This window comes from Melospiza melodia, chromosome 3, assembly GCF_035770615.1.
Source record: "Melospiza melodia melodia isolate bMelMel2 chromosome 3, bMelMel2.pri, whole genome shotgun sequence".
Taxonomy (NCBI): Eukaryota; Metazoa; Chordata; class Aves; order Passeriformes; family Passerellidae; genus Melospiza; species Melospiza melodia.
The window spans coordinates 19,696,003-19,715,487 of NC_086196.1; the positions used below are offsets into that span (position 1 = coordinate 19,696,003).

Sequence of the window (19,485 nt, forward strand, 5' to 3'; positions counted from 1 at the left end):
TACCACTGACATGTCAACAGATTTGAGGAAAACATTTTTTTTAGTAAGCACAGCTGCTATCAATTTGGGTAATGATAGTCCATCACTATTTTTTGTGTGTGCAAACAAAGGGAGCGAATGATCATGCAAAACAGTGAGTCTGTATAATTCCCATTCATAAACCATTTGCAGACTGCATAGGGTCAAGACAAAATTATTATTTCAGTTGCTGGCCTCAGCAGTGCCGACACAGAAATAGAATATTTTTCTGGTCTTGGTAAATTTAATTTCTGTGAACTCTGAGCCGATGATATCGTATACAAATAATAAATAGACACCCCCAGAGTTCCTCTCACAGTAACAGCATATCCTGCCAGCATAGCCATTTGCTCTGTATTTCCACTGCTCCACTTTTTACATCACTCTATTTCTGAGTTTCTTGGTCTGTCTGCCCAAGATCAATGACATTCCTGCACAATTGTTCTTAGTGGCTGCTCACTAAAAATGTAGCTGGATAAGCTAATTTTCTTTCTTTCCTTCTTCATTATTCTGCAGTGAAGGTTTAAGTGTAAGATTCCTCATCTATCTCTATACCTGTAGGTAGTAAATTATAAAGCTAATGGCAAGAAAATGTGAATATTTATGACATTTCCTCATTAGCACAAAACATGGACTGGATTTCCCATGGCTCAATTGAATTACTTAAGCCTTATTTTAAAAGGCAATTGTTTATTTATGCAATTGCCTTGTGGAACTTCTGGCTAGTTGAAACTCTCATAGATTAAAATATTTGCAAGAAATACTGTTTTCATTCTCTTCCTTTTCACATGTAGAAAACCCACAACAATTATGTTACCTGAGGATAAGGGCTTACTCTCTTATGTATGATTACAAGCAATTAATTTTTATCTGTATTTTAGACAAAATTTATCCAAGATTTGTATGAGAATAAATTCCAAATTTTCAGCAGTTGGATTAACTCCCTTTGACTTTCCTGCCACACCTTCCAAGAGGAGACTATAGGTGGAGGAAAATCTCTCCTCTTTAAAGCTCCAAGTTTTTAGAATTTAGTTCAAAAAATCATATGAAGTATGCAAAAAATTGAATATAACTTGACTGGAAAAAAAGAGAAATTCAACTTCATCTACTATGTCACTCATACCTCTCTAGTCATTTTTCTAAACCAAAATGTTTCTTCCCAATTACTTTTTTTCCTTAGAGTGCTTCTTTCCACAGAAGTCACAGGTGACCTATCTGACAAATACCTATTTTTAACCATTTTAAGTGAGCTCAGTCTGTTTGTCAAACAGACCTAGGAGAGAAATCTCCAATGTAATCTTCCTGCATGGGAAAAGTAGACTACAACATTTAAAATATTCCCCCTTCTAATAAAACATAACTCAGCCTACAACAAGTGTCTAGGGACATAAAAATACAGGAGTGGAAGAGATCTCTAAAGTTTTGAAGCATCTTCTTGTTCAGGTGACCATGTCATAGAATCTCATTAAAAGCATAATAAATTCCATTATGAAATTATTTTGCATTTTTCTTCTCATTGTTCCTGTGGGAAGGCTATGTCAGAACTTCACATCTCTAGCGGTTAAAATCTATCTGTTAATATCCAGATTAAATTTATCTAGGCCCCAGGAGAACTTATTTGTCTTTTAAGCATCTTTTGGCTTCAGTTTAATTTTCTTTTAAGTGTAGATGTAAGTTTTATTTTGATCAACTATAGATCTGAGTAAAATTCCAGATAGAGAGTCCTTATTATAATTCCTGATATCAGGAATACTTCTCTGAAATATTTTGAAATGTTTTTTCTAATCAATAGAATTTAATGTTATTCTATTCCATAGAAGAAATTTAATGTTTTAATGTAATTATCACACATTCATAATCATTCAGTTTTTCTATAATAATTTTCTGCTCTCAGGATCTTCCTTTCCTTTCCTAATTCTTGCTGATGTGCGTCTCATTTTCAAAAAAATATTCTTGATATAATTTCCAGTAGACTTATAACTTTAATTTGCATTGTACATTTATCATCAGGCCAAATTGTCTCAAGATCAGACAGTTCTTTCTGAGATATTTTTATCTTACTCAGTATAGCAACATCTCTCTTTGGTCATCAGCCCATTTTTAACAATCTCTGCATCTTCTCACTGTCAAGAGTAGTTGAAATATTAAATAAAATTAATCTAAAAACCAGTCCCCAAGAAATGCCTACTGCAGTTTGTCTTGAGACCACTGTGTTCTCCTTCAACACAATCTAATGCCATTTTATTTGAATGCCTCAGAAATTACTCTGATCTCTATTATTCTGTTTAACTAATAATTTTCAAGCAGTGCTTTTATCGAAACAAATTTTAACTGCCGGCAGGTTCCTTCTGCTTCCTCCCTGGCTACAATGGCAACAGAGAGAGGCTACACAATTACCCACCAATAGACATCTAATTTCTGGATGGATGAAGTTAAGTGAGATGGAGATAATCCTATTATGTGAAAGTCTTTTATCCTGTTCAGACAGAGCAGTCAGATTGTATCCTTGTTGTCTATAAAAGTATATGTTCTTCTTATCTATACAATAAGACCTGTTTGTGAAAATGATTTTGACATAGAATGAGAAATAATAAACTTGTTTAATCATTACCATGGAAAATCCCAGCCACTGGTAGCTCAACAAAGGAAATATTGTAAATATTAGAATGTCTAACTAAAAGTTAGGAAATTATAGTGTGTTTTATTAAACATATTTTAAATGTACTCATATTTTTTCCATTATATCTATTATAAAACTGTCTCTTGGAAAAATATTGGGAAATGCTTGCTTTTCCTGAAACCATTACCAAAATTATTATTTTATGCACAAATTTCATGCATTATTGTGCATTTCTTTTTATTATTTGGATAACAATCAGAATGGTTCACAAGTGTCAAACAAACTGGGTTTTTATACTTTCTTTTAAGCCAAGCATTTACATTTGAGGTTTTTTTCATTAAATCCATATCTTTACAAACATCTCTATTATGTAATGTGGAGAAAGAGGCCTCGTACCTTTCAAAACAGAGCCTAGAGGAAACTATGCAGTGTAGACACTAAAGAAACACTAAAAATTAGAAAATTAAAGACATTAAAATCACATCTGAGTAAAAATATTTTACATATTATGGCCATTTAAAAGTTTTGACAATCAATTTACTGTGAGAACCAAGACGTGCATTGCTTTGCCACAAGATCTATCCATATGCATGAACTTAGTCACCGTTAAAGGAAATTTTTTCACTCTGCTTAGCCCAAAAGTGCAAGAAAGCAGCAGGAAATATTTTTCCTTCAAGAGACATTGCATTGTATCTGTACCACACTTCATATCTAATGAACCCAGTTATATTATCTAAGTCAAAACCACCAGCTGTGATCCTAGAGGTTTTTTTTTTTTTATGTATTCTTGTTTTTAGAAGGATTTTTTTAATGTCTGAAAGAAATAATTGAATAGCAGCTGTTGAATATGATGCACATAAAATAAAATTAATCATGGCCTGAAATTCCCTTTATTCAAATAAAGGAAAAACTTTGGTTTTTGAAAAAAATGAGGAAATTAATTTCCACCAACCTTAAAATTTGCCCAGAAAAAGAGGTACATATCCAGGCATATGCATATAAGCTTTGATTATGTAAGCAAATTAATGTGGATTTTTAATTTGGGCATGTTCAAGTAAACTGCAGAATTATTGGTTAAGCAAAGGTTGGACAGAGCGCAAAAAAATGCCAGAAAGAGGTAGTAGTAGGAGACTTTACATGTGTAGACAAAAAGCAGAAGAACTTATAAAGTGAAAGAAATAAAGCTGGAGATATAAGAAATCTGATTTATAAAGACCCCACTGCAAATTTACATGTGTGTGATCCCTCACACTGCTCCAGGCACAGTTCACCGACAGCTGTCTTGGCAATGCAGAGCAAGACCTTCATCCTCACTCTTCATTTTACAAGACCAATGTTCTTTATAAACAGATGTTCCTAGCAGTTGAGTATTTTGTTAACTAGGTTTCCAATATAGATATATGACGCTTGACTAGGCTGTACCACTCAAACAGATGCACACACCTGGACTTGCACAATTTCTACCCATTGTCTTTTGGTGTCATAGAGAAGTTCAGCGAAAACCAGTTTTTACTGAAGATGGCCACAGCTTCTTTTTTTCCTTTTTTTTTCTTCTTTTTTTTTCCTATGGTGGAAATCCCAGGCAAAGAGTCAAATTCTGTCCATTTGACCATCCTGGACGCAACAGCTGACTTCAGCACATCTCTTTCTGTGATATTTGCTCCTGTAGAGCTCCCACAAGAAAGAAATATCATTTACTTCAATCAGCAGCAGAGAGGTGTTACATTTCTGTGGCGCTTTTTTTAATGAGTGTGGGAGATATGTTTGTAGACCAGAGACCAGAAAGCTTTCACCAGCTGAAGGCACAGCTAACTTCATCGTCATTCATCTGTCCTAAAGTATGAGATGTGCATCCTTTTGAAACACTTCACAACCAGTTAGTCTGTAATAAACATATTTTCTTCATTGGGAAAGTCCAGGATTGTTACTTTCTTTTGAATTTTTAATGAGAACAAAACACAAAAGAAAATCGGCAGCCTAGCTCAGACTCCCTGCTTAGGTGTTATGATATCAAGCTGTAAAAGCTATGACCACATGGTTTGGAGCTGTGGCTTATGTGCTGATTTTACTAACACAGATTTTCATTCTCTTGGAACATCTGTATTAGAAGCTTTTATTGGTCATCACATGTTGATATACGTATATATAAGATCTCTAGGAGGTTTTAGGCTGTTTTTGCAATGCTATGGGTGTCTTTTAGAATGTCTTTTTAAAGGCCATCTAGTCATATTTATTATGACTATTAAATACAGGGAACAAAGACTCAGTTGTGAAGAGCCTGACATGTACTAGAACAAACAAAAGGAACAGAAAACAATAGAATCACTGATTACCTATTTAGCCTTGGGAAGGTCAGCAACATAAAAGCAAAACAACTTTCATTCCATAAAATGTTTCCAGCTTTATTGGCTTTGGATCATGTAGCTATAGGGGTTTTTGCTATTGATTTTTGTCTCAGTTTAGACTGTGGACTAGGAGTCAGATGGCTAACCTGCTAGGCAAAGCTATAACTGCACTATGCACAGTCCCATTCAGCATCTTTTCCTAGAGGTAAAGGTTATTGACTATAGATCTTGTTTTCTACTCCCCGGTTCTGTAGGGCTGCTGCTGACTACCACTGGTAGACTTTTGGCGATTCCTTGGTACAAGTTCCAAATTTCAATTTCTTTTATTAGCCATTTCAATATTTCTTCTTTCGACTTGGCTCTAATGCTCATATCCCAGTGTGGTCCATACAGGCTTTGCAGCACCTAGGGCAATACAGCTTTTCTTGTTGGCAGCTAGTAAGAACTATGGACTCTCTGACTCCCTTTCCTTCTGCATGTCATGTTAGTATAATCTAGAGTAATTAACTCTAGCTGGCATATGTTTCCAATGTTGTTGGGTTGGCACAGTGAAGGGGCTTCCTGAAGAAAAGCGAATTTTTCCATAGTGTTTTCAAGTCTGTCTGTGTAAACTTTTAATTGCCTGGAACCTGTACATTGGAGCAAGACTCTGACCAACAGGCAAGCAGATCTCACACTGTTCCAACAGATGTAGATGAGCAGAGACTGCCAAGTGAGTGTATTTGCATCTATTGTGTTAACTGAAAGCATAATTTTCAGCAGAAAAGGCTATTTACACTTTAGATGGCTTTGGGCTTAGAACTATTTTATTGACTTTTAGAAGATTTTTTTGGAAAATTCAAGCAAGCATCTCTGTAAACTTTCAGGTAGATGTCTTGGCATGGAACAGGGCATTATCATGGAAAAAATGCCTTGTCCCTTTTAAATGTGTCTTCCCTCCTTTCTCTCTTTTAATTCAGCATTTGAAACTAACCAAGCCAATCTTCTGCATTCCTGCTGAGCTTCATCTGACGAGGTCAGCAGTCTTGTTCTCTGCATTTTTTTTTTGCACAACAGGGGTACTCACAATACAGTGCAACACCCCCAGTAAGGGTGATACTACATGGATTCTTGAAAAGAAAAGCATGTGTGCCAATTTGGCTTGAATTCTTTGAACACATTGCTGGATTGTTAATGCATGGGAAAAGGATGGTCACAGAATCCGTCTGCATTTCACAACTGCTCCTGGTGCCACATGACACTACAGAGTGATTTCTTTAGTAAGTCAGAGAGCACATTACAAAGGGTAAATGCTCTGAATTGGATTAAAAGCTGCCTTGTAAAGAGGAAATCGTTTGTTCTGGAAAAGAGTGGACAATTCAGGAGGACGAATGCAGTGACAGGGCTGCCGCAGCAAAGCTCTGTATTAATAACACTGATGATGCATATTAATAATAATACTTTGCACTTCTATACCACTTTGTTTTTTCAGAGTACTTTACAAACATCTAATTAATCATTATCTAATTAAGAATTACTTTGAAAGGGGCCAGGGGGCGTGTATGACAATATTTAAAATATGCCTTTGTTTGACAATGGCACAAAATAGTAGGAGGGCAGCAGCCACAAAGGCACAGAGCATACGCATTCAAAATGTTTTGGATAGATGAGGTTTATGGTCTGATAATTGGCTTATGCAGTTCAGCATAGAGAAGCATAAAGTAATGAGAGAAGGGAGGATCAAAACTATCCGCAGAGACTATAGCCTAAAATGAAGCACAATACAAACCAAGAATAGACTTGGACATGATAATGGATAATGCAGTAAATCCCTCTCTACAGTGTTTGGCAGAAGCAGAAAAGGCCTTGGGATTTACATTGTATATATAATCAGTGTATTTTTCTGTTAAATAGGTCAGTAATAAGACTACATTAGGAATAATGTGTATTTCTGGTGTCCTTAAGCCAAATTTCCTATTAATTTACCTTTCAATACAGCTCTTTTGAAGCCATTAGAATTACAGAGGCCATATTTTGGCCTCATATTGTTAGTGCTGATCTCACTGCTAAAGAAATTTGGCCCAAATCGAGATGTCATTTAGTTATAGCTCAAGCCCATGTACAGAGAAACAAGTGAGCATCTGCAGAAGCTGATATGAGTGCCCCATTTATCTCCTAACACAGTGAACTGGGATCCATTTCCAGGGACTAAAGGGGCTTCATCAGCTCACATCACTGTATCAAGCAAATGCAGAATTTTCTTCCCTGTGTATGATTATGTTGAGGGGAAGGTGTTAGAAAGGGACATGATACATGATCATACATGGAGTCAGCAGAGTATACAACCAAACATGACAGCTGATTCACAGCTAGGTAAATTGATATTCAAAGTCATTGCAAACCAAATGACTCTTAAGTTTGGAAGACTAGATGGCTGTCTCCCTCACTTTCATCTTCCTACACCACATTCACTGAAATCCCTCAGAATATTGCAGGAACATTTGGTATTTGGAGGAGACAGCATATCTAATGAGTATCAGCTGAATCAACTCTACTTATTATAGGAAGGACATTGCTGATAATGAAAATGCACAGCAAAGGCCATGCAAAATTATTAAGGGTCTGAGTGCATAAGTTATGAAGGAAGATTGGCTTATAGGAGAGAAAAAGAACCCATCTTAGAAGTATGTATGACTCCGAAGGGATCAGATAGGCACCAGCAAACTGGTGATTAGAATAGTAATTAATTTCTTTCTAATAGTAAAATTTTTGTTAAACTTGTGCAAGGGAAGTAGCTTTCACAAATGCAGGCAATACTTCTCTGCAGAGGTGTCGGTGCAAAAGAAACACTTAGAAAAAACAGCAATTAAACCCAACACCCAAACATGGAAACACAGAAAAAACAGCAATAAAGCCCAAGCATTCTCAGAAGTCCCCAATGAAAAGAGTGTGGCGGCTTGGTTTAATGAAGAAAAAGGATCCAGTTTTTTGAGAAAAAAAATGTGTGATGTGCAGTAGTTTTCCTCTTACATTCTCCAACAGCCTCACACTTATGTAGGTTAATTCCCACTTCTAGTCATGTATGCAATTAAAGAATTTATACCCTGGAGAAACAGTGGTGTCAGGTGGCTCTGCCCGCAGCAGAAGCATTGTGTAGATATAATTGCAGCTACCAAGGGAGACTCATATGTCTCAAACTCAGTTTTCCCTCAGCAGTTTACAATTACTCTTACCCTAGCTATTTGTACTTCTGCAGGGCATTGGTGGAAATGGAGTCTTAATGTATCTGGGCAATAAATGGTTCCAAGCACCCCAAGTCATATATAGAACCTTGAGAACAGACTGAAGAACTGCCATACCTGCAGGCAGGGAACAGGAGAGATGAGGGAAGTGTTCAAGTCCTCAAGATGAAGTGCTTCCAAAAAGTTTGAAGTATGGCACAAATCATTAGAGAAGAGGCAAAAACCTTGAAATTATTGTTTTCAGTCTTATGTGACATAAAATTCTCATGTAAAATTCTTAAAATTAGTAATCAATTTGGCTCTGAGAATGTGAACCTCCACTGAGAAGACAGTGTAACCAAATTTGTGGCCTGAGATAAAGACAGTTTGATAGGAAAAGCAAAAGCAGCAAGCAAAGCAAAACAGAGAATTAGTTCACCAGTTCCCATGGGCAGACAGGTGTTCAGCCATCCCCAGGAGAGCAGGGCTCCATCACACACAAGAGTGACTTGGGAAGAGAAAGGGCCCTCTGAATGTCCTTCTTCTGACCCTCAGCTTTATCTGCACGGTGCCACATGGCCTGGGATGTCCCTTGGGTCAGCTGGGGTCAGCTGTCCTGGCTGTGACCCCTCCCAGCTTCTTGTCCACCCCCAGGCTAATTCTTAGCAGGGCAGCATTAGAAACAGGGAAGACCCTGATGTTGTGTAAGCACAATTCAGCAATAGCTAAAACACTGGGGCATTATTAGCACAGTTTTAGTCAAAAATCCAAAACATAGCATCATAAAAGCTGCTATGAAGAAAATTAATATCCCGTTCAAAACTTGTTCATACCTTCACTTTCTGTGTGTCACACTTCTTTTAGCTCCTCCTCCTCATTTTCTTTACAAGGTTAGTCAGCATTTTTTCCTCAAAATGAAAACATAAATAAATTTATTTTCTCAATGAAATTTTATTCAGAAAAATACACAAAATGGTAGAAAAATAAAAAAATCTAATAACACAGGATTATTCTATTAATATATTTTAATTTGTATATTTAATCTTTAGGAGTATTTAAAAAAAAAATCTTAGAATCTGAATGTTAATATAGAGCTAAAACAACTTTTGCATAATTGCAACAAAGAAGGAAGAGACAGAAAAGAAATAATGAAAAGTCAGCAAGTTTGAATTCTTTACATTCTTCACATTCTTCTTTCATAGGAAATGGGTAGATTAAGGGAAAATTTCATGCAAGCCTTTTAGAAAAAAAAACCTGCTAATGTCAAGTAAATGAATTTGGGGCTGTCAAAGAAAATTTGATAATATGGCTTCTAGATGATTCATTTGTTAATGTGCAAAGTATGAATAGAGTCTCTAAACCATGTGTGTGTCCACAAATTTGACATGCACCTGGCATCAAAGGACATCCTGACAGAACAACTTAAAGTTCTCATCTCAAAGAATAAAATTAAATTAAAAATACATAGCAATTACCACACTGAGAAATTCAGAGAGAGAGAGAGAAAATGCATTAACTTTTCTGTTAGACAAGATCTTAGAAAAATATGACAACTCATACTGTCTAGAATGCAGGCAATGTCATTTATCAAATCCAGGTATAATGATAGTGAAGGCTAGAATTCAGACTTGCATTTAACTTTGTGTTATTTTATTAGTCTTCATTCATTTTGCATTGTTATTGGACCATATCAAAAGCAAATTTAGCATTAAAATTGATTTTTGCCCAACACACAAAAAAAATAGGGGATTGTACTGAACATTCCACGTGTGAAGTCTAATATTACAAAATATTAACTTCCAGAGAAGAACATTTTAATACACTTAACTATAAAAGTGTCTTTCCTACTATGGTAGCCATATAGTGGCATAGGCATTATATACTGTGTTAAAATATTAAAATGAAGACCAACTTTATGTTGGAAAGGCAGAGGTCTGATGTGTTTGTTGGCTTAGAATCATACAAACTTATAAAGTACTTTCACCTACCAAAAAAGCCCTTTCTTCCCCTTTCTTTTTCTCTCTGTATTTTCAGTAAAATAAATCAACTGCCAGACAATAAACAACTTAGTTAAAAAAATATGTAGGCCATTAATCTTCAGATTCAGCTAAACCTCTGTAGGCCTTCTTAAATTTCCCAGGGGAATTTTTAAAACCTCATATTTATAAGACCTCAAATTCCAAACCTGTTAATTTAAGCCAGTCAGCAAAGAAAAGGCATAAATTGTTTAATCCCCCATATCCGATCCCATCTCTCCCTGGGCCTGACAAAACTGGGGAAAGCAGGCACAGGTAGTATCAGAAGGAAAAAATAGTGGTATTTTAAATATTACAAAAGGGAAAGCACAATGGTGGCCCTCATAGCCAGAAGACAAGTGAAAAAGAAAAGAATGGCCTTCCAGCAAGAGGGGGTGAGGCCAAGCCTGCAGATGAGGTGAAAACTTTCACCCTAAAATAATGGAGAAAACAGCCTAAGGTCCAGAGAGAAGGAGAAAGTCAGTCAGCAGGATGTTTGGGAGAGAGGTATTTGTGGTCTGGTGGTGCCAGCTGACCTTGTGCCATGTCAACTCCAACACAGCTTCGCTGCATCTTTTCAGTGAGGAAAGAGATGCATGCACAAAAGCCAGAATTCATGTGGCCTAAATGCTGCTTACTGGGGGATTGAGACTGAAGAGCCAAACTGCAACCTTGGTCATCAATTTTGAACAGTAAGGGAAAAAAGAGGTGAGATGTTACAGTTTATGATCTATTAAGAGTGGCGTGGTTCAAATGTAAAGTAACAGATTGCTCCTAGTTCATAAAAAAACAATTTTCTGTCTTTGTCTTTTTATATACTAGCATGTGGTCTCTTTATTTGTCTTTCATCATTTTCTGTAAATCATTCTTCTTTTAAAGTCAAATCCAACACTGATATAAGAACCTAACCTTGTAGTGAAGCCTTGCAGCCCAGAATCCAGCTCTGAAGAAGCCTTGGATTTATGCATTTGAGTATGATATGTTCTAAGGGGATTTTAATTTGCTTTCATCATGTGATCCTTTTTCACTTTTCATGCATATCTTTCATTCCTAGTAACTGCATGGGGGTAAAAAATGAGACACTGGCTTGAGGGAGTGAAAAAAGTGTTTTCAGATGATATCTGAAATGAAAAGGAATCAAAATGACAGATACAGAGACTGTCGTGGAGGCCAGAATCTTCAGAGAAAAACATTTTCACATTAGCAGTGGCCAGAATTTGCAAACAAACAGACAAAAAAAATCTTCCGGTTACATTTTTGATTTTCTATAATCAACACTTATTTTCATAATATTCACTGAAATACATGATTAGGCTGAGATTAAGATGCTCTTTCAGAAGTTTGACTCCTGTAACTGTTTTGCATGGCTGTGTTGGTGTCCCTCTGGCTTTCTGCTGAATCCAAACAACTTAGTTCCTTTGTTTATAAAATGTTACACGTGCCAAAAGATGCACTGTTTTGTTCTAATGCGACAAGTAGCAAATGACAGTGCTCTGGGGAATTCCAAAGAAAAGGAGAACAAGCTAGAAATGCTAATGTGCTCCTACATTGCCTTTCCAGATTAGAGGATCTGCCACATATATTTTGACTGCTATTGCACTGTAGATAATTTTGATAGAATTATACACTTAAAGAATAATTTGAGTTGGAGAGGATGTCTGGCAATCTTCTGATCCTACCTCCAATATAAAGCAGAGCAAAAGTAAAACAGGTAGAAGAGGACTTCTACCAGCTGAGTACTGAACATCTCTGAGGGCAGAGATTTCACAGCATCTCTGGGTATCCTACTCCAATATTTGCCTGCACTTATGTGAATATTTTTCTCCATACATAAAATTATCTATGGTTGCCTCTTCCATCCTGTGCTACTTGTCCTGTTACTGCACTCCCCTGAAAGAAGTCTGACTCCATCTTCTCTGCAGGTTGTGGAAGACAGCAATTAGATCCCCTTTAGATTTCTTTTCCCCAGGTTAAGCATTCTACTTTAATCAGGCTCAGTTCACCTGTCATAGTCCACAGTTTCCTAACCATCCTAATCACCCTTCACTAAATACTTTCTCATTTGTCATTATCTTTTTGAGTGGGGCTCCGAAATTATCGTAATCTTCTCTCCATGTTTCATGTCACATGGTGACAGAAATGTAAGAAATATCTTCCAAATAATGGTGCCTGTACTGGGTACCTTGACTTCTGCCTCAGGAACAGATGTATAGAAATGTAGAGTTTCTGATTTAAGAAAAAGCTAAAGCTAAAATTGCATTCAAATATGTTCTTTTTACTGAGGTGAGAGGAAGCAGCCCTCCAAAATCACAGTTTTAGCTGCTCATATCAAAGACATGCCTGTGAAAAATTCTGTGATTTTTAAGCCAGGAGAGTAGAACAGCACTGTAATTTATGTTTTAACAGCTAAATTGAGTAAAGGAGTTAAATATTGCCTAAACTGGACTATTTATATGTAAAGGAATTAAATATTGCCTAAACTGGGCTATTTAAATGTAAAGGAATTAAATATTGCCTAAACTGGGCCATTTATATATCTGACCATAGGTGGCATCAACAGAATGAAAGTTAAAACAATCCAGACGCAGAGAGATGCAGTTTTGCAGTTCAGCATGTGAGGTACAGAATTCCACTGCATTGTGAAGTGACCTATAGATATCTCTTGTTTCTAACAGAGTCCTGCACACCAGATTTGCTGCACTAAACAAACAGAGACCTAAATGGGGTAAATAAAACCCCAAATGATGCAAGCAGTCTATCAAAAATCATTCTGCTGATAAACTTCCCAGCAGATGGAGTTTCTTTTTCATTTCAGAGCCAGTAGTTTGGCTCTCAGGAATTTCTCATCACAAAAATGTGTGAGGTCAGTGGCCCACCACTTCTTAAGGGAAAATCCTGAAAAACACTTGGTTTCAATTTCTATCAGTTACCATATTCTGTGGACTCTTCATTTTGGTTATTTTAACTCTAGTGATTACTTTATAGCTTGCAACGACTGGCAGCTAGACACACTCCCAGTCTGAGGCTCCACACAATTTTTTACCTCAGCAATGTATTCCTGTGGCTTGCTATGTGTGCATGTGTGGGCAGAGGGGAGGGCAGGCACTCAAAATTGGACAGTTTTAACACACCATTAGAGCATCCAAGCCTGAAGTCACAGTGTTTAATGCTTGGAATGGGATGGTCAAGCAAAATACTATCACTTTTATCTGGAATCTGGGAATAAAGCCAACTCAGATAAAACAGAAAAAAAAAACACCCAGCCCTGACTAATCTGACAGCTGTGGCAAAGCATATTGATAGCAAACGTTAAGCAGGCCAAAAATTCAAATACTGTGCTGGAAATGGAGCACACTTATACCATGCACTGATGGTGTATGCAGGCAGCTGGGGTTGGGCAGTGGGTACATGGGTGGGAGGAAGACGTTTCAGGGACCACACCTGCAGTAACCTCATGTTCTCTGGAGGATGAGTGCAGGTGCATTACTTCAATGCCAGTTTGGATTTGTAAATTTTACTTTATAAGGGTATTTGAAAGGAATTCCTAGTCTCCTTAACACGGACAACAAAATGCAAAGAGCATTCCCAAAAACCTTGAAGTGATGTTCCAGGTTTCTCAATCAACAGTTCTCCTGCTACTCTTGTGCAGGACAGAGTTGTGTGGTTCTGGCAGTTTTGGAGAAAAGGCACTGCATTGGAAGAAGTTCTCTGGCACAGAGGCTCCTGTATTGAAGCATTGAAACAAATTTAGAGCTGATGCAAGGTAAACAAATCGTATTGCTGTATTATCATGCAATATTATGAGATAGCAAAACTGCCAAAAAGGCAGCCAACACCAGCCCCAGTGGAAGACAAGCTTTGTGACAGTGTGAGGCTGTAAAGAAAATCTTAGGTGGGGATTGGGGGAGGAAGCCTGGGATTCTTATGCTCTGGTCACATGTGGAATGAAAAAATTATAAAGAATAAATGAAATGGGTAATTCAGCTTCAGAGTTCAGCCTAGTGTTTTGATTAACACAGCATTCTGAGGGCTCATAATAAGAGAAACAGTCTTCATCGGGAATAAATTGCACATTTGATTTTTCTAAGGTCGAAATCCCAAAAGAGACGCAGGTAGGTTTTATATTCTTTTCCATTAAGGATTTCATAATGTTATTTCTTTTTTTAATTCTAGTCCAGTTAATATCTTCTTGGAACCAAAACCTTTTAACTTGGAGGTTCCTTTACCTAGCAGGGGGTATGTAGGCTTGAACATGCCTATTGCAAAGAAATCAATTAATCCATCCTCATCGTCTGCCAAATTCAGATTAATTGCCAGTTTGTTCTACTTTCTTGCATAGGAGCTCCCATGTCTCCCTGTAGGGAACTATTCCATTTCTTCATACTTTTCATTGTCACATAGATTTCCTGCAACTCAGCCTCATTTCTTTTTCCTTGAGTTTTTATTTTGCATTGCTTTCCCCAACAGGATCCACAGCTGTGTCTCTGTTTGAATCTTTTTACAACATTCCTTATCACATTTCTAATTTTTTTTTCTGTGTTTCTATAAAGCTTGTTCTTTATCCTCCATGACACTGGCAGTATCAGCTTTCCCTGAACTATCATCCTAAAACTCATGGCTTTGGAGCATCCCAATACCTTTCGCTTTCCAGCTGAATATATATGATTCCATCTATATTTATCTTGTTTAATGGGCCTTCTGCCAGTTTTAAGCTGATATGGCAATTTTCTAAGGAAAGCAGTTTAAATTAACTTTTTATAGCTGTGTTCTTGCTGATCTTATTTATTTTGAAATACAATTTTAACCAGAAAAAACATGTTTGATTCTTCTTTGACACTACCGAAGATGGATATATTATGGCTAGGAAAAGGAATGAAAAAATACATGGTGACATTTTAGGAAATTCTGCTTTGGCCTGCAATGGGCTTGCACTTGAGCTGTCTGGAACTGGTTCTGTCCAATATGGGGTCTCTTCTCTTCTCTTCTCTTCTCTTCTCTTCTCTTCTCTTCTCTTCTCTTCTCTTCTCTTCTCTTCTCTTCTCTTCTCTTCTCTTCTCTTCTCTTCTCTTCTCTTCTCTTCTCTTCTCTTCTCTTCTCTTCTCTTCTCTTCTCTTCTCTTCTCTTCTCTTCTCTTCTCTTCTCACAGAGCCCAGCCTTCCAAAAGGAGAGAAATTCAGCTCTAAGTGTCTGAAGGCTAACTGAATATTTGAGGGAGCAGAGGGACAACAAAAGTAGCATAGACATATCAAGATCTCACCAAGGAAGATTTTATTGCGGCTTTGCAATACTTAAAGGGGGAATACAGGGAAAATTAGATAAGCTTTTTAGCAGGACCTGCTGTGATAGGAAAAGGGGTTTGAAGCCAGCAGAGGGTAGATTTGTATTAGATGCAAGGGCAGAGTTTTTTACAATGAAGGTTACAGAACCTGGAACAGGTTGCCCAGAGAGGTAGTGATGCTGGGCTGCAAGCCAAATCCTGCCTATCAGATCTCTAAATTTAAGAGGAGGTCGCATCACTTAACTCTGTCATAGCCTTTTTGGAGTGCTTGCTGTTGGCAGATTAATCTAAATGCCTGAGGTTGTATCATCGCTCAACAATGTGAATAACTCATGGCTGCATTTGCAAATTCTGATTAAGTCAAAGTTTATTCACTGAAAAGAGAATCCCTTCTGTGGGTATTCTGGACAGATCCCATAAGGCAAGCAGAAGATACCATTTTAAATTGCCATCTCTGGTTGTTACTTTAAATATTTGAAATTCACCTATTATATTAATTTGGTTTTAGCCCTCAGAGGTAGTACCTCCTGACACACTCATGTTCTGAGCCTGACTTTTCTCATTTGTTAACTCCAATTGCCCATACATGGAAATTGAAGATAATTTGAGGTTTTCTAGGGTGTCCTGACTGGCCTCTAGCTGCTAGTCATGTTTCTGTAGGTCTTGGATGTACTTGATGCTGTGGAGACACCTCATTAAATTTAGGACTTTGCAAATGGCACTAGACATGCACGTTTGGGAACCAAGCTAAGCTTTGAGTGTCCTTTATAGGATGGTTCTTGAAATGACACAAGTTCACTGTTGAAATTAGAAGAGAACATTGGAAACAAATTTCAATGGTGCAATAATACCATAGTTCCCAAGACACACGTCTCTTGCTTTGTGTAACTGCATAATACTGTGGGGGTTTTAGTGTTCACCTACAAATCTAACAGCGGGGTGCAATCTGTGTGACCCGAGGCAGGGAACTGCAGTGCAGAGGCGCACATTGCACCATCACTGCATTATCAAAGAGGCTCAGATACACATTATCCTAAGAGATTCCCTTCAGACTTCCTAAATGTACATTAAACGGGGCTCACAGTCCCTAATGAAAGCAACTATTGCAGAGTCAAAAATTGACTATAGAGGGAGTCTAGGGGGACAATTTCTTGTCCATGTGTAAAGTTATGGTGGTGAATGTCTTATCAAAAGTCTCTCGAAAATGTAAGCGCACCTTCTTAAGGGTTTATGCGGATACAAGATCCTAAAGTTGATTTATTGTAAGGGGAACAATTCACTGACTATGGTTTGTTGTTCTTGTTTGCTATGTAATATTCCAAAATGAGCAGCAAAAGGAGAAAAACAGAACTTGTCTAGCAGTACTTCATGATCTAATTGAAAGTGTTCAGGAAAGGAATATGATAAATATAGAGAAGCCAGCTATCAAGGTGAGTTCCCAAGATAAGACTCAAATACAGAAATCTGAGTCCTTGATATTAAGCTCTGAAAGATGCCAAACATACTTCCAACAGAAAGCACCAAGGGATAAGAAGTTACTCAAGATTTTATATTAAAGTTTCAAGAGGTGTCATTTCACTAGCACTGGAACATTTTTCATTGACAAGTTGGTGAGAAAAACACAGACTTAGTTTTCTTTACTCTGCACCGCCTATGAACGTATTACACTGGGCTCTAGGAAAAATAAAGCTATATGCTTGGGACTTTTTCTCACTGTTTTATTGAGACCTACATTAAAAAAAAAAAAAAAAAACCAAAGCAAAAATCTACCAAAACCATTATATTAAAATACTTTAGAAAGTTTTAGCACAATGCATTTGAATATTGTGACAACAATGGATATTTTCTGTACACATAAAATACTTCTCAAAAAATAAATCTGAATATTTTGTTTGTCTTCAGGCAGACTAGGTTCATTAAAAAATAGACAAATGTCATATCCAAGATTATTAGTTCTGAATGCAGAAAGCATTTCTTTCTGTGCCTATGAGGTACATTGTTGAAAACACAGTTTGATTTGATGAAGAAACTTGTCATTGCTCATTCAACCCTTAGGAAAATTTTGGCTTCTTCACTGCAGTCACTGGCAATCTAAAGGTTTTATTAAATAATTTATGGCTTATGGGTGTTTCATCAGACTTGATAAAAATAAACCTAATTCTTTCTCATTTTTGCTCTATTGTGTGTCTATATTTGGGGGCAATGGCTTATATCTGTCCCAGAATTTTCTACTTAACAGTATGTAAGCCTCGGTAAACACTTGGAAATGGGAACTGCACTATTTGCAGAAATTTTATATTCAAGACCCTCACTCACCACACAAGTGGCATGTGTCAATGATTTTAATTCTCTGAATTGCTTCAGATAGAAATAATTAATAGTGTTATACAGTAACTGGTTAGCTATTAGAAGGATTGCTGAGTTAAACTTTACAACCTGCTTTTTCCCACCATGTAACTCATTTAACCCTAAACCTAGTTTGATTTTCCAGTTCAAAACCCAACACAGTGAAATACATAAGAATAGATTTTACTGTAAGTATGTAAATGTTTCCACAGACTTCAAGTTAAGCATATATTCAAGTGGTCTGCTGTCTCAGAGCCTAAGTAAATCTTGATTCTTGATCTAAAATTTGCTTTTCATAAACATCTGTGAGCTTCAATTCATACTATTGTTGAAGAATAAAAAGTTCAGCTACAAAAGTTACCAACAAAAGGAAATCCACCAATGTTTGAGATTCACCAATATGTTTGCCAATCATTTTTTCAGTATTTGCCTATGTCTGTTCAAATGTCTGGGGTTTGACTTTTCATCTATTTCAGGAATATTTTAAGCAAGCTATGCAAAAATCTTTCTTTGTGTTAGTTTGGCATATTACAGGAAGGTTGAAAGTTCTTTTACTTTTCTTTTTTTTTCTAATGCTTTCATGTAGACTGTAGAAAACTTAAATCACTTAAACTTCCTTCTAGGAGTCTCTGTTTTTCAAGGAGTTCATTCAGATATAGCTTATAGTTCAGGTATGTTGTTAGCAAAGATGCCTTTATTCATATAAATATGCCACTGCTTTACTAGACCTGGGAAATTTCTAGTTGTTTATATTTCTTTTAACATCGATAGCTAAAGGCTTTCCATCCCAGCTTTACCTAATGAGCTGCTCTGTGTCTTACTTCATACTGTGTCTTCACTGAAATACAAGCACCTTCAACATTAATTGGTAGAGAAATGTCATGTGTGCAGAAGCTTACATCACAATCACAAAGCTTAATTTTTTATGCTTTTAAAATAGCTACTCATGCCTGACTTCAGATTAAAATACTAGCATTAAAGGATTTCAGCCTTCAAAGGCAGTATAATTTGATTTAAATATTCTAACAACACATAATGAAACCATTGTAAATACTTACCAGTGATTGGCCCATGTCTCCATTTCCAGGGTCATGTCTGAGGATAAAATGTCATAAAATGACCTCTTTCCTGAATGAAATGCAGAATTGAATGAAAGGCAGAAAACCAAATTAACAAATATGAAACATTTGTTAGAGAACATGAAAAATCTTCCCTTTGAAAATATACAAACTGGCATATATGACACATCTAATTCTCTTCATGTTTGATTGGAGAACCAATAAAAAGAGAAGATCAGCAACAAAGTATTTCAAGCTATTATATGAGTACGTTAACCCCAGTACTGCCTATTCATAACAATTAACCTGAGATATGGTAGTTTCAATTTGCTGCATTTTTCTCTTGATTTACAATGCAAAGTTTTACAATACAACAATACTGTTAATGAAATTAATAAATATTGGATACTCCAGAAGGTAATCACAAGGATTGTCTTATACACAGAAACACATGAGCCTTTAGAAATGCCCATCATATGAAAAGTGATCATTCCAGTTGGTAATGAAAGGCCAAAAACGAGGGACTTATTTATTTCTCTTATAACATACATTGATTTATATACTTCCATCATGACTTTTCTCAGTCCTGTTTTCTGACTGATCTA

General features: G+C 36.6%; 1 long non-coding RNA gene across 5 annotated transcripts in view; it reads right to left on the reverse strand.

Annotated features, from left to right (window-relative positions):
• LOC134415486 (uncharacterized) overlaps positions 1-19,485 on the reverse strand; it is a 184,527-nt gene that overhangs the window by 95,303 nt on the left and 69,739 nt on the right. For all 5 annotated transcript variants that reach the window (XR_010027061.1, XR_010027060.1, XR_010027063.1 and 2 more), the window contains exons 3-4: positions 18,881-18,950; positions 9,017-9,091 (exon numbers count right to left, since the gene is read on the reverse strand). This is a non-coding gene — a long non-coding RNA (uncharacterized LOC134415486). The remainder of the gene's footprint in view (positions 1-9,016; positions 9,092-18,880; positions 18,951-19,485) is intronic.